Genomic DNA, 16,843 nt, shown 5'->3' on the forward strand with positions numbered 1-16,843 from the left:
TCTACAAATTCAATGCGATACCTATCAAAATTCCAACCTCATTCTTCAAGGAAATAGGAGAGGCAATCCAGAAATTCGTATGGAACAAAAAAAGACCCCGAATAGCAAAAACGCTCCTCAATGGAATGAACACTGCTTGAGGAATATCAATACCAAATTTCAAACTCTACTATAAAGCCATAGTAATCAAAAAAGCATGGTATTGTCATAAGAACAGACCGCAGGACCAATGGAATAGAATTGAAAACCCAGAAATGAACCTACAGACCTATAGCCATCTAATCTTCCATAAGGGAGCTAAATCAATAGAATGGAAGAAAGACAGCCTCTTCAGTAATTGGTGCTGGCAAAATTGGTTAACTACATGTAGAAAACTAAAGCTAGATCCTTATATATCACCCTGCACCGGAATCAACTCCAAATGGATCAAAGACCTTGAAGTCAAGGCAGACACTCTGAAAACATTACAGTATGGAATAGGAGAAACCCTATATCTCCTTGGCTCAGGCCGAAATTTTCTGAATAGAGACCCGGAAATACAACAAATCAAAGAAAGGTTGGACAAATGGGATTGCATAAAGTTGCAGAACTTCTGCATAGCAAAGGACATAGCTAGCAAGATCAATAGAAACCCACGGATTGGGTGAAGATCTTTACTAGCCATACAAAGGACAAGGGTCTATTATCTAAAATATACTTGGAACTCAAAAAATTAAATCCCCCAACAACAAATCTTCAAAGAAACTACTACCCAATAAACAAGTGGGCTAAAGACTTAAAGAGAAACTTCTCTGAAGAAGAGAGAAGTAATGGCAAAAGACACATGAAGAAATGCTCAACGTCCCTAGCCACAAAAAAATGCAAATCAAAATAACATTGAGATACCACCTCAATCCAGTTAGAATGGCAAAAATCAAGAACTCTAACAACAGATGCTGGAGGGGATGTGGACAGAAGGGAAGCTTACTTCATTGTTGGTGGGAATGTAAACTTGTTCAACCACTTTGGAAAACAGTATGAGGTTCCTCTAAAGACTCCACATAGAACTCCCCTATGACCCAGCAATCCCACTTTTGGGCATTTACCCAAATGTTTACAAACAAGACCACACTAAAGCTACCAGCACAACTATGTTTATTGCAGCATTATTTACCATAGCTAAGATCTGGAACTGACCCAGATGCCCCTCAGTAGATGAATGGATCAAGAAAATGTGGTATATATACACAATGGATTTCTATGCCTCCATCAGAAAGAATGACATTGCCCCATTTGTTAGGAAATGGAAAGACTTGGAAAACATTATATTAAGCGAAGTAAGCCAGGCCCAAAGAAACATAGGCCCCATGGTTTCCCTTATTTACAATATCTAGTATATGTATGAGTCAAGCGGAAAAGGTCAGATAATGTGATGTTAGGAAAATGAACCCTTAGATATGTATTTTAAGGTTTTTTTTCTTTCATGCATGACTTTCTAACTCATTTATAAGATTATTGAACCATATCTAGTATATGTATGAGTCAAGCGGAAAAGGTCAGATAATGTGATGTTAGGAAAATGAACCCTTAGATATGTATTTTAAGGTTTTTTTTCTTTCATGCATGGCTTTCTAACTCATTTATAAGATTATTTCTTTGCAGCTTTGTATGTCCCTCCCCCACAGTATAACCCCTGATTTCACTATATTTGATGTCAGTATAACTTGTGGAGGAGATGGGGAAAAACACGTCGTTTAAGGATACAGGTGGACCTGTTGCAACAAAGAGAAGTACAAGTTGTCATGTCCAAAACGAGCTTTACAACGTCGGTGCGGGGTGGTGGGAAAGATTGGGACTGGGGGGGGGGGATAGGGGGGAGGCTGGGAAGGGATGTGAAGGGTAAAAAAAGGAGGAGGCTGCAATGCTTGGTAAGAAGTGTACACACTATCCTGCCCATGTAATTTTAACCCCTCTGTACAGTATGTTCACAAATAAAAAAAAAAAGAGTGCATTAACGTTGTGTGAGTTGAGAGGCTAATTTTTATCAGAATTTAAACATAATGAAAAATTGATGATTTTAAAATAAAAAGCTTAAAGGTACAATTTTAATGTGACTTGCACAAAGAGACATCTTTTCTTTTATTCTCCACAATTACTCAACTACAGGAAGTTCATGTAATTCAAATAAAGATGTTTCAGAAATAGATTAGACACATAAAGAAAAAGAGGTCCAGAATTGGGTGGTGCATTATTTAAAAATAGAAGTCAAATAAATATTAACCATAATTCAAAATAATAGCAATCATGAAAAGAGAAGATTTTAAGAAGAATGTATAAAAAGTGATAGTGCCAGAAATGCCTTTGGAGCTGCTCTCTGAGATTTTGGGTTTCTAGTACATGACAATTCGTAGGACTGGTTTGGTGGAGAAATATTGTTTGTTTTTCTTTGCTATGGAACGTTTTTATTTGACCTTTGGTTATGAAGGAGTGTTTAGCTGGGAACAGTATTCTTGGTTGATAATTATTTGTCTTTAGGGCATGGCATACATCATTCCAGGCACTTGCTTTAATTCTCTTTGCTGAGAAATCTGAGGTGATTCTAATTAGTTTCCCTTTATAAGTGATTGATCTTTTCTCCTTGACAGCTTTAAGCTTCTTTTCCTTGCTCTGAATTGATACTTTTCAGATTATAATGTGACAGTGGGATGTCCTGTTCTGGTCTGGTCTTTTGGGGGTTGTAAATGCCCCTTGTATCTGAATAGGCCTATCTTTTTGCATGTTTGGGAAGTTCTCTGCTAGGATCCTGAAACAAATTTCTTCGACCATTAACGTCTATTTCTAGGTGCTGCTCTACACACATTTTCCTCAGATTAGGAATTCTGATGGTGTCTTCCAAATATTGAATAGATATATAATATTTTTTGGGTTTGTCTTAAGTAATTGTTCTTTCTCTATAACACCTAGGCTGTCTTCAATACCTGAGATTCCATCTACTGCATGGTCTAACTTTCTGCCAAGACTTTCTTCTTTGTGTTTTATTTCTTTTCCTTCTAATTGGTGGGCTTTGATGGCTTCAAATTTTTTGTTGGAGCTTTGTTTTAGGTCTTGGATTAACTTCTTTACTTCCTTAATTTGGTGTTATGTGCTTATTCTCAAATCACTTAGTCGATTGGTGATGGTTTCCTTGGACTCCCATTCCTTCTGGTGGTCTCCATTCATCATTGCTTTTGTGGTCTCCTAGAATTCTTTCAGCTGTCTGTTTATGGATTCCATGAATGCCTGTATTGATCTTTGTCTTTTCTCATCCCCCTCTCACAATTCCTGTATTACTCTTTGATTAGCTTCCTCATGTTCATGCAATTCCTGTAGTTCTCTTTGGCTGTTCTCAGCCTGCTCACACAATTCCTTTGTATGTCTTTGTCTGTTCTCAGTCTGCTCATGTAATTCCTGTCTTTCTCTTTGACTGTTCTCAGCCTGCACACACAATTTCTGTATTTCTCTTTGACTGTCCTCAACCTGCTCATCCAATTCCTGTATCAATCTTTGAGTAGCTTCTTCATGCTCATCAGATTCCAGTATGAATCCTTGGTTTGCCTGTTTCTCCGTATCACACTCACACTCGTCCTTTGCAGGTTTTCAATCTTTTCATTCACCATGTTTACCAATAGTATTTGTAGAGATTTTTGGGAACTCTCCTCTGGATTATTTATTAACTATTCTGTCAACTGATTATCTCTTGTGTTTTTCCGGCTTGTTCTGCCCATTTGGTATGAAAGTAACACCAATTTTGTGCTAGAACATCATTTTAAGGCAAGCATCAACCAAAGTCTTGTAGTAGCACAGTCAAAAGACTGCAGATACAATCTAGTTACCAGATAAAATCTATTCAATATCAAACAACTATGGATTAATGGGCTAAGAACAACAAAGCAGAATTTGGCAAACCAGAAATTATTAGTTTTAAGGAGAAATGTGGGGAAGATAAGATTAGAGGGATGTGGACAGATAAAAGGAGAGTGAATTTAGCCAAGTCCTAATCTCATAGAGGGAAATGGATTGGACAGAATGATAGGACAGAGATTAAGAAAAAAAAATAAACAAGAAAAAATGAAAAAAAGTTTAAATTAAAAAAGTGAAACACTTAACAAGTATGTATGTTTAAATATGATATTGAGAGAAGAAAAGGATAGGATGTTAGGAAGGCAAGGATAGAAAGGAGACATGAAAAACTAAAAAAAACCTCTCAAATTTAGTTACCTTAAAATTATATAGGTATAAATTGGTAATACTGATATTAAAGAATTTAAGAGAAAGAGGTTGTGAATTAAATAATAAATTTCTGGATTAAGTGTGTACACAATGGCAGATAAAGTCTAATTATCAAACATGGGTAAATATTTGGGGATTATCAGAACAGTAATTAATTCTTTCAAAAAAGAAAGCAATAAAAAAGGACCAAAAAGTCAGGAGTAATAACAAAAAGGAAGGAAAGAAGGAAGGAAGGAAGGAAGGAAGGAAGGAAGGAAGGAAGGAAGGAAGGAAGGAAGGAAGGAAGGAAGGAAGGGAGCGAAAAAGGAAGGGACAAAACCATTTAATTTATAAAATATATTTAGCCCAACAAAAACTTCATATAATGAATCCTTTAGTAAATTCAAGTTGTCAATTTTCACTTCTTTGCGTGTTCTGGATTCATAAATGTAAGCAACAAATGAAGGATCATAAATAACCTCGTGAATCTGTTTGCATCTGTAGTAATATGTATGCAAATCTTTTTCTCATTTTCTATACATTACCAAATAAATATTTGCCAACAATTTACACTTAGGTATAAATATTCTAAAAATTGATTAAACCAAAGGATGTCAATATATTATATAATGTGAATACAAGGATTTGTATTGCTATTAATATTACAGTCTTAATGTTATATAATTATAAAAATTTTATTATGTATTTTATCAGAGAAATTAGCATGCTCTGATTTTGGTGTCTGAGTCCTAATAGCAGAAAGTAATTAAAATCAAAAGAGATCTGTATTTGATGGCTCAAATGAATGTTTCTGAAAGCAATTAACTCGTTGGAGATTGTTCAAATACATCAAAAGGTCCTTAAAAAGGCTGTGCCACATTTACAAGATTACCTATGATGTGATTCAAGAGCCACTAAACAATCATATTTCACTTTGCTATCACTATAATTATTCCCATTTTAAAAAGAATTATTCACATGTCACATGATATAAGTTTGTCCTTAAGTTATTATCTTCTATGAAATAATATCCAAATGATACTCTACACTGAGTTAAAGCAAAAATTGCAAAAAGTATTGGACTATGTAACTCCTTCCAGATACACATGTTGAAATTCTACTCCCCCTTCTGGTGATATTAGAATCAACCTTTCAGAGATGACACTACAATAATGATCCTGATGAAAGAAGCCCAATATAATTATTCTGCCATGTGAACGTCCAGCAAGTAGATTATAATGAACCAGAAAGTGGACCCCCATAAGATAAGGAATTGTTTGAACAACCATTTTTATTAATATTAATAAATTAATATTCAAGCTTCTAGCATATGGGTAATATACTCCTGTTGTTTTTAAGCCACTTACTTTTAAGTATTCTCTTATAAAAGCCCAATGGCTGACAAAAGGCAAAGTAATATTTAGTTAATATCACAAATTCTGACAAAAATATTCATAAAATTTTATTATTTGAATTTTATTCTCCAAGTCTACAGGTTAAAAATATTTTTAAATTGGAATTGAATTGAGGTTCAACTCTATTCATTTATCATAATTAATTTTTGAATATTTTTATTATCTTTAAGTAGTTGTACATTCACTGAGTTTATGGATACTGTGTATCTTGATCACTGTCACCTCTTTCAACATTCTCATCCACCCCTCCCAAACAACCCCAATCCTATGTATCTCAATATTATGTTATGGAATCACTTGACATTTAACAAAGCAGTTTATGTGTACAATGCACCTGGAATTGTGTTACCACTTCAACATCTTCACTCCCATTTCACACTACCCTTTCCTTTGTATATTTCAATTCTTGGAAGTATACAATGGATTCTTGCCTGTATACTATCCTTTTCACCTTCAATTTCCTACCCCTCACATAATGCCCCCCACTGTCCTCTCTTGCAGTACATATTTATTGGTAATTATTTTGTTGAGCTGTGACTTAGTCTTTTAAGAGAATTATGGAATTTTCACTCTCCAGTGACTCTGACACTTCAGATAATTCATTTGTACCTCCTTGCATACCATCCAGTGTGTTTACTTTTACATTTATAGGCACCTTCTATCTACCACAAATGAGGAAAATCATGCAAGCTAAGTTTCTCTGAGTGGGCTTTATTTCACTTAATATTATTTATAATTGTTTCATTTTCCTTAAGGATGGTGCAATATTATTCTTTCTGATGGATGAACAGAATTCCATTATGTATGCATATATATGTGTATATATATATATATATATATATGTGTGTATATATGTATGTATATAAATATACATATATACACACATATATAATTGTAAATTGGGATCAATAACATTAGGTATATATATAATATATATATATAATTCATATATACATATGTTATTCTTTATCTCTTTTTACAATGAGAGGCATCTGAGCTGCTCCCTTATTGGCTAGAGAAAATAATGCAATAATGACCATGATTTTGCTGGTAGCTTCAGTTTGGCCTTGTTTCTGCTCCATTGTATAAATGCCTGTAAGTGGAATGCTGGATCATAGATAGCTCTCTATTCAGTTCTCTGAGCAATTTCCATAGTGTTTTCCAAAGGGGTTGAACAAGATTACATTCCCAATAACAGGGTAATAGTGTTTCCTTTGGGCCACATTTATCAATAACTGTGATTGTTCATTTTTTCATAATGACATTGTAACAGGGGTGAGATGAATCTCAGTGTTATTTGGATTTGCATTTCTTTTATGGAGAGAGATGTGTCTATTTGTCATGCTTACCTTTTCTTCTAAGAAGTATTATCCCATATATTAATTGGGTTCTTGTTTATTTGAGGCTTTATTTTTGTTGGGTTTAACGTTTTGATCTCTAAATATGCGTTAATTATGAAACCAATTGTCTGATTCTTAGCTAGTAAAAATCTTCCATTCTGTTCTCTTTCTATATATCCTGCTAACTTTTTCCTTTGGCATGAAGAAAATCTTCAGTATGATGCAATTCTATTTACCCAGAAAAATAATGATATTACACCATCCATAAGCAAATGGAAAGACTTGGACCAAACTTATATTAAGTGAAGGAAGACAGACTCAAAGAAATATAAGTTGCCTGATATCTCTCATTTGTTATATTAGAATGTGCCTCTAATTCTAAAAGTAAAAACACTTGGATGGTAAAAGAGAAAACATTACACTTGCACATAATAAATTATAAGGGATTCTAAACATTTATACAGTGAGGTCAAAGGAGGATGCCTTTTTGAGAAGATCACCAAGGGTAAATATCTATATGAATATCATCATATAAAATAATGTTCATTAAAATAATCTCCAAGAAAAGACAATGAGAGGTTTTTTTATTATTATTTTGCTTTTTCCTTCTGTGTTCTGATGCTGTATTTTTTATATTTCTGCACCTTTTGTCTCATATGTAAGTTTGGAAAGTGCAACGGGGAACACAGAAATGGTGAGACACAGGGTTAACAAATACAGCAGTGCTACTCAATACACGCTACATTGTAAATGAACTGTACAACTTATGGGGGAGGGAGGTTGAAAGGGAAAAACTGGGAGTATATGAGGGAAGAGGTGACACTGTTCAAAAAGAAATGTGCTCATTATTTGACTTATGTAATGGTAACCCTTCTGTACATGATCTTTACAAATTAAAAATGGACCTCATAAAGAGGTCAGAGTAGTTATACTAATATTAGATAAAATATGCTTTAAATTAAAAGTGATATGACAGTAAAAAAGAGACAAAGAACTATATTAAATATTCATAAAGAAAACTCTCCATCAGAGGGATATAACAATTTTAATTATCAATGCCTTGAATCCTAGAGCTCCCAAATTCATCAGACAAATACTACTTACTCTAAAACCATGCATACATCCAAATACATTGTTCGTTGCTTGAACACATCATTCTTACCTCTGAACAGGCCATCCAGGTAAAAACTTAGCAAAAAACTTCAGAGCTAAATAACTGCATTGACAAGCTATACCTAACAGATATCTACAGACTATTTCACCTAACAGCTTCACAATACATATTCCTCTCAGAAGCCCCTGTAACATTCTCCAAAATAGATCAGATCTTAGATCACAAGGAGAGTCTATGAAAATTCAAAAATAAAAATGAAATTACTCTTTACATCTTGTCAGACCATGATGGGACCAAATTAGATCTTGACCTCAAAAGTCATCACAGAAAATTCTGAAACTCACAGACTGAATAACACATTGATAAATCATCAGCGAGTCACTGAAGAGATATGAAGGGAAGTTGCAACGTTTATGGAATTCAGTAGAAGTGAACATACAAAATACTACCACCTCTGGGACACAAAAACACGGCAATACTCAGAGGAAAATTTACGTCTTTGAGTATGCTTATCAACAAATTAGAACCATCTTGAATCAGCACTAATGATGTGGAACTATGTCTTTGAAAAACAGGAACAAGCCAAACCAAAAACTGGTAAACAGAAATAATACAAAGTAGATTAAAGAAATAAATGAATTTGAGTCTTAAAAAACGTACAATCATAATTGACATTTATCTACTAGTAGCTCACATATTTGCCCAATGAAGGTCAACCTAGCTATTTTCAGAGATAGACTCAACCAGCTAAAACCAGTGAACAAAACAAACTTCTAGGATTCTAAGAAACAACATTATTTTGCCTTTTTAAAATAAATTTACTCAGCTGTTCTTATTAAGGTGATTTATAGATGGATTACAATTACATGAGTCAGGTAAAGAGTACATTTCCTTTTGTGAAATGTCTTCCGTTCCCTCACTTGTTCCCAGTTCCACCCTCCTGTCCCCATCCATGTGTTAAATAGTTCACTTTCATCAATGTGCAATTTTTCGCTCTTTTCCCTAAAGCTCTGTGCCCACCCCTCACCTTCCTGAAGATGTACAATAAATATGCCAGGCATAAGGTAAAGAAGAGAGAATTATCACAAAGTATAAACAACAAACAAAAAACAAAAAGTTTTCTGTTTCCATATTTCATAGTTTGTTTGCATATGTATATCTTGTTATATAAATATAATTGTTTTTTATCAAAACGTTAATTCAGGGATTAAGGTGTGATAACATAATTTTGCTTTCTATTTAATAATACTTTTTATTTTAATATGAAAATTGTAAGTAACACAATTCATGTTCTAGTGAAATTTATAGGCTTAGATTTAAAGTTAAATTTTGAAAATGCCTAATATTTCCATTTTGGCAACCAAAATGAAAAACAGGCATGTTTTATCCTCAAGAATGTCATTATTTCATATGTAAAAAAGTAAACTACATGTAACATTAATTCAGTGGAAATGAGCAATCAAATACTTATGCAATGCATCAATTCCATAATTATGAAATTTATTGATAAAATTAATAAAACTTGTTTTAAGTACATTACTTAAGACATGAAACAATGATAATTTTCTCTTCTAGGTGAAGTTGATATAGAAATTAGAGTTCTGTGTGCTTGATATGTGTCGATTTACACATATGATTGGCTCATCTCTATGTTATTTGAAGATAACTGAGAACAGGACTAGAATAAAAATAAATCACGCAAATGCTTAGCTGTATTTTGTGACTAAATATGTCTTTATTTTATTTGAAAAATCTGGTAAATTTATTTAAGTCACATCAACAATAATGAGAAATAAACAGCCCCTAGCTCCTAAAAAGATAATAAGATAAAAGGAAACAACAGAAAAAAATTGAACTTCATTTTGCACGTGGTCTTCGTATAATTTGGTGCTTTGTAATTGTGGATTATGTGACTATCCCATAATTTGGGCTCAAATCAGAAGGACTATTGGAAGAAAATTTCAAAATGTAGAGCAGCTAACACAGCTGTGCAGTTGTTTGTAGGTTTCACTACATTCACAGCTGGACATCAAATGTACAAAGGAAATAATTCTGCTGTTTTGCATGCAAGAATGTGATGAAAAGCATACTTTTATCTTCTTAGATGAAATAAGAAGACCACACTTTAAAAGATGACTAAACGATCAGCCTTTTGAATAACAGTGCCATTTTTTGGGGGGGTCCGGTCGTGGGGCCCGAACTCTGAGCCTGGGCGCTGTCCCTCAGCTCTTCAGCTCAAGGCTAGTGCTCTACCACTTGAGCCACAGTGCCACTTCTGGATTTTTTTCTTTTTGCTTATGTGGTGGTGAGAAATCAAACCCAGGGCCTCATGCATGCAAGGCAAGCACTCTAAAATTGAGACACCTTCCCAGCCCCAACAGTGCCATTTTTAAGGCACTCTAGATAATTCAAGTCTTGCATCCCTCCACAAATATTAATGCCATTCACAAATCATTGCTGAAGGGAATTTCCAGTTTTATTTGATATTTCAAATTGCTTAGGAGTAACAGAAAAAATAATTCAAGTTGTTGAGAAAATTTACTTTAGAATAAGCAAACAAATCAGATTCAATTCCATACCATAACCTTTACGAAAAATGAATTCAGGAATATGGCATGTCCTTTGTAATTTAATATGAGTAATTAGGGCAAAATGCCAAAAACAGACTCTAAAAAGAAGTCTTTGTTAAGATATATTAAAGATTACCTACAGACAGGTAATTTTACCTACATTTTCTATTATATGATAACATATTTTTGGCTGCTAATCAGAGAGACTCAAAATTATTATTAATTATGATATGAAAAATGCATCATCATGAATAAAAGAAATCAGTGAGTAGATGGCTCAAGAGCTGGTTGGTTCTGTTAAATGTTCTCATTATTTTGAATTTCTGGTGTTTTTGTATGTGTGGAATTATGAATGTATTTTATGTCTGGGCAGGAAGATTGATTATTAGATCATTGTCTGATACCCAATGTCAGGAACCTAACCTCAGTGAAAGTGGTAAATGTGTGTGTGTGTGTGTGTGTGTGTGTGTGTGTGTGTGTGTGTGTGTGCCTGCCAGTCTGTATTTAGAAGGAAGTGTCTTATTTCTCTCAGGGTATAAACTTAATTCTATTAGTTTTATTACATTAATGACCGCAGATAAATGTAATTAACATTTTGAAACATATGTTTATATTCTTTTGATTGCATGAACAAACTAATAATTTATGTTTGGGGTATGAGTTTGTGGAAGGTCAGCTGAAAGTATAAACATTTGGAATCTTGAGAAAGATATCAATGACAATCATTTCAGTATAGAACAATTTTAGACAACACTTGAAGGATATGTAAACCTATATGAAAATGAAACATTTATTGATTTTTCCATAGCTACAGTATTCTATAAATTTGTAGGAAAACAAGTTAAATTATGGAAACATAAAAGTAATGTGATTATTTATTGCATACAGTTTTACATTTTAGTTTCGTCAAGTCAAAATATCATTTAGTTTTACTGTATAGGAAGGAAAACCCTAAATATTATAGTTTGTGCCATGTTTCATATTAGGAAGCTTTCTCTGTATCAATAAGTTTATTTCTTTTGTTTCTGCTTTCCTATTCATAATTATGTTTCTCATAGTAGTTTTCTAAGGACTTTTTCTTTCTCCCAATTTGGGGCTTGAACATAACTCATGCTCAGTTTGCTAACAGTAGTCAGCCTACCATTTGAACCATGTCCCAGCCCAGAAATTTTTGTACTTAATTGGAGATAGAACCTCATGAACTTTCCTACCACACAGAAAACCATTATCCCCCAAGTCTCATCTTTCTTAATTACTAGCGTTATAGAGATGAGTCATGGACCCCAAGAGTCAATGACTTTTCATGTATTATAGAATACACATGTTTGCTAGTAATTGTAATAATAAACTACCACAGCTTGAGTGCATTAACACTGTAAATATATTTCCTCTGAGTTGGTGGAACTAAAACTCCAAGATCAGAGTTTTCTTCTTCTGAGTCCTCTTTCCTTGGCAGATTCAAGACCTTCTGCTTCTCTTGGAGGAGACTTCAACTTCAATGTTACCATTCAGATTCTGTTTCCACATGCAGTCACTTTCTAAGACAATAGGTTTTTGATCTTTAGTATGATTTCAGTGGGACAGTATCCAACACATAACATATTACTTAATGGATGAAAGGAAATCATTTCTTTGTGGCATGGAAGTTATGGTTATACTTTTTAAAAATAGCAAAAAAAGTAAAGGCTTTATTAGAGCTTGTTAAATGAGTATGAAATCATGACCTTAGACATGCCAAATTCTTACCCTTGCACACACTTATATTTCTAGGGGAACTGGAGGATTGAACCCAAAACCGTATACTTGTGAAACAGCATCTCTACTACTACCATATCTGCAGATTATAATTGGATTGCTTATTTTGAGGCAGTATCACTATGCCTGGGTATTCTTGGACTGTGGTCCTCCTAACACAAACATAAAACATTGCACCCAGCAAATGGTTAGAGTATCTGAAACTTCATTTTGTGTGTGGGCTTGCTTGGAGCTGGAATTCTCTAATCTCTATTTTCCAAGTAGATAATATAGGTTTGAGCAACTTTATCCAGTAAAAGTATGCAATTTCAAAATATCTTGATATTGCCAATATTTGTGCTTAACATATATAGCTAACCATAATTTTCTCCCTCTTTTGTTTAGTTCTCTGAGTTGAAAACATTGACTTTCTTGATATACATGGCTTTGTTTTGGATGAAATCCCATCACAATAAAAAAAAATCCCCCAAAAGTTTATGTCAAAAATCATGGAAAAGAAGGCTTCAATTTGGAAAAAAAAACAAACAAACACTGATCCTTAAGTTATAAATGCAGTACATTTATAGTATTCGTCAATACTTTCTTAAGTATGAGGAGGAAGGCAGAAATGTGAAAGATGTCAGGTCTCTGTAGAAATTCTGTAGTTGTCTCTTCATGTTATCTTCCTTCATTAAAACTTGCTTTATTAAAACGCTCTGGGTGTATATTGGTTGGACTGATTGGTAATTTCTCCAGGAAATGAAGCTGATTTTAGAAGGCTGATGGGGTGGTAAAAAAAGGAATGATTAGAATGAACACAAATATTGCCACAGAATGAGCTGACCAGGTTTAACTGCTGTACAGTAAAACAAAGCAAAGTTTCAATTCTGATGATCCACATTGGAACATATATAGATAGATACTTATACATATACATATAAATACACATATATGTACATACATGAACAATTAAATCTCCAGTAGACTATAGAGAAAGTTGGTGTGACAAGTATTAAACTACATCAAACTGGTTGCAGGAAATGTCCATTAAAATATAAATAGTTTAGCATAGATTTTGTAAAGAATGAAAATTCTTCATTATATACTTTACAAATATCCTTAGTATGTTTTAAGTTTTTTTTTATTGTGAAAATACCGTATAGAGAGGTTACAATTACATGGGCAAGGAAATGAGTATATTTCTTTTTTTGGGGGGGGTGGCAGGGGTCCAGTCGTGGGGCGTGAACTCTGGGCCTGGGTGTTGTCCCTCAGTTCTTCAGCTCAAAGCTAGCACTCTACCACTTGAGCCACAGCTACATTTTCGGCTTTTTTGCTTATGTGGTGCTGAAGAATCGAACCCAGGGCCTCATGCATGCAAGGCAAGCACTTTACCTCTGAGCCACCTTCTCAGCCCCATAATGAGTACATTTCTTATCAAGCATTGTTACCTCCTCCTTTGTTTCCCCTTACCATCCCTGTCCATCTTCCCCTTCTGAACCTCCCCCAAACCCAAGCCAAAATTGTTAAGTTCGTTTTTCTACATAACATCTTGTACATCTCATTGATGCAGTAGGTCCAGTTATATCCCTATTTTAACAATTTGTTTTTTCCCTTCCCCTCCATAAATTATACCAACATCAAATACAGTGAAAACAGGGGTAATTTTTTTATTGCAGTAGGAGCATCTATATGATGCTGAAAATTGGAATTGCACAAAATATGCAACATGGCTAGGCACTGGTGGTTCAAGGATGTAATCTTAGCTAGTTAAGAGGCTGAGATCTGAAGATCACAGTTCAAAGCCAATCTGAGTAAAAGTTCATTAGATTCTTATCTCCAATTAACCACCAGGGCAAATGGAATTCCAGTTCAGATTGTATGTTGAGCACTGGCCTAGAACACGAAAACACCATCCAGGCCCTGAGTTTAAGCCCTGGGATCAACAGAAACTAGAACATAAAATAAAACCTGAAGTTAGATATTTTATAATGAAGCACAAGTTAATATACTCTACATTGTTAGAAAGACTAGACTTGTGTTAGCTTTATAACCTACCATAATAACTGATATTGTCCATTTATTAAACAGAAAGTCTTACTCAGATTTACAAGTTTAAAGGTTTCAGTGTATGTTTAGTTGGTTTTATTGCTTTGGGGCATGTCACAAGACAATATCAAGGTGGGGAGTATGTCAAAGGGAAAAGTTTTTGACCTAGAATGATTAAAAGATGTAAGAAGAAAGTAGACGAGAGTCTATGTTCTCATAGATTTCACACTGAAGAACTTACTCTCCAGAAGAACTATTCAGGTATTCTCCAGAGTCTGGTAAGAAATAGAAAGTCATTTTTCTTTAACACATAGGTCTTTCTGGGGCATTCTAAATTCAAATGGCAACATCTTCACCAATGATAATGACATGTCCAGGGGTAGAAGCAACTAGATATTTCTATAAATTCTAATTAGATCTCAGCAGACTAAATATTTTCTGGAATTCCTATTAAAATATTTTCTTGCAGATGGAGTGGGTCTTTATACTACAAATGTGTGTATCTGTGTGCATGTATGTGTGTATGTGTGCGTTTGAAAAAACTAATATAACAATGTATCAGATAAAAGTATTTCGTATGGCCTGTCATTTTTCTTCTCAAACCAGGAAGGTGTGGCACAATTCCCAATCAAATCCTATCCAAGATTCAAACATTAAAGCTGTCCCAAAAGGTTTACATGGCAACCCTAACACATCCATCCTGTTTAAGGTGGCCGTGCTATAGGAAAACTTTTAGTCTTACAATTACGTTGTCACCAAGGAAACAACATACAATATTTCTTTTAAAATTACCTAGATTGTAGAACACTTTAGCCAGAAAATTGAAGGAATATACTTTATGGGATTTAATTTACATATTTAGTCACTTAGATGAATGTCCTATATCCACAACTCAGAGCTCTATTAAACTACATAATTGCAAAACTCATCTATTACTCATCTGTTGAATTTCTTTTTAAAGTGTCTTTTAAATGACAAGGATGAAGAAATTTAAATTGGTTAATATTACCCAGTATTACTTTAATTTTTGATTAATAGTTAAAACAAACTGACAGACTATTAGTCCATAAAGATTTACAGAGTAAGTTTTTGGCTTATATTTTCATTTGTTCCTCTTTTTTGGCTTGTGACATAATTTTTTTTCAAAAAGGCAATTTGGTCTTAACCATTACCCACAAAATTTATGCTGTCATAGAATCAGAGTGTTTTTCTGATTACTTTAAGGCAATAGAAGGCTCATTTTATGCCAACACAAAATATAAAAACCAATGACATTTTCACTGAACAAGCATTCATAAAAAATCATGAAATTATAAAGTAAAACACCATGCCAAGGCTAGCACTGTACCACTTGAGCCACAGTGCCGTTTCTGGTGTTTTAGGACATTTATTGGAGATAAGAGTCTCACAGATTTTTTGTCCATATAGCTTTCAACCATTATCCTCAGATCTTAGAGTCATGAATAGATAGGATTACAAGCATGAGCCAACAAAGCCCAGATCCAAGGCAATTTTAAAAAAGCAAGCTTATTGAAACTTCTGGCTTTTTCCAATAAACAAACTTATTTTTCAGCATTAATTTATAACTATGAGTTATTTTTAGATGTAACTGGGATTTTTAATAGATTCAAATATAATTTTTACTATTACTCAGTATCTCACAAATAGCCACTGTCATTAACTTTGCACAAAGTCAATTATTACATATTATCTTACACAGTATTATTACATTCTATAATGCATATAGTGTGAAGTGAAAATAGTTTGGACAATTTCATATAAATTATTAGGTGCTATTTTAACATTATAAATTCACAACTGTGTTTTTAAACTAAGGAAGAAAGATTTTAGTGTTAAAATCTAATATGAATGTGTAGTGTGTCCCCCCAAAAAATACTCTGGTTTTTTTCAGATCGTACAAATCTTTCGCCTTTTACTAAACCAAAAATTCTGAGTTCATACAGACAAAATTATTTTCTTTTCACTAAAGACTTTGAAGTAATATAATTGGAAATAGTGAGGCAAATGGAGGAAGAATTAAACTCACATCCAACAATGTCTCTGTTATTTTGCTACTCCTCCACTAAGACCTGTCCATTCACAGTTGTCATAAAAATTCATGTCTCTCTTAGAATTCTATTTGAAAATGTTCTAAATCACTGATTCTATTTGTACTTTCTCTTATATAAAAAAATATAAACACAAAACAATTGAAATAAAATGCACACATATGTTGAAGTCACCATATCTGCAAAAAGAACCAAGAAAGTGGAACTTCCCCAGGAACAAAAACATGTTATGTACAGTTTTTTAAAAGTACAAAAACCTCAAATACATGTTAATTTGAGTAGAACTATAAGGATAACTGTCTCTCAGAAATAAGTTTGTTTTAATTTG

Source organism: Dipodomys spectabilis, unplaced genomic scaffold, assembly GCF_019054845.1.
Source record: "Dipodomys spectabilis isolate Male_0828 unplaced genomic scaffold, ASM1905484v1 ptg000421l, whole genome shotgun sequence".
Lineage (NCBI taxonomy): Eukaryota > Metazoa > Chordata > Mammalia > Rodentia > Heteromyidae > Dipodomys > Dipodomys spectabilis.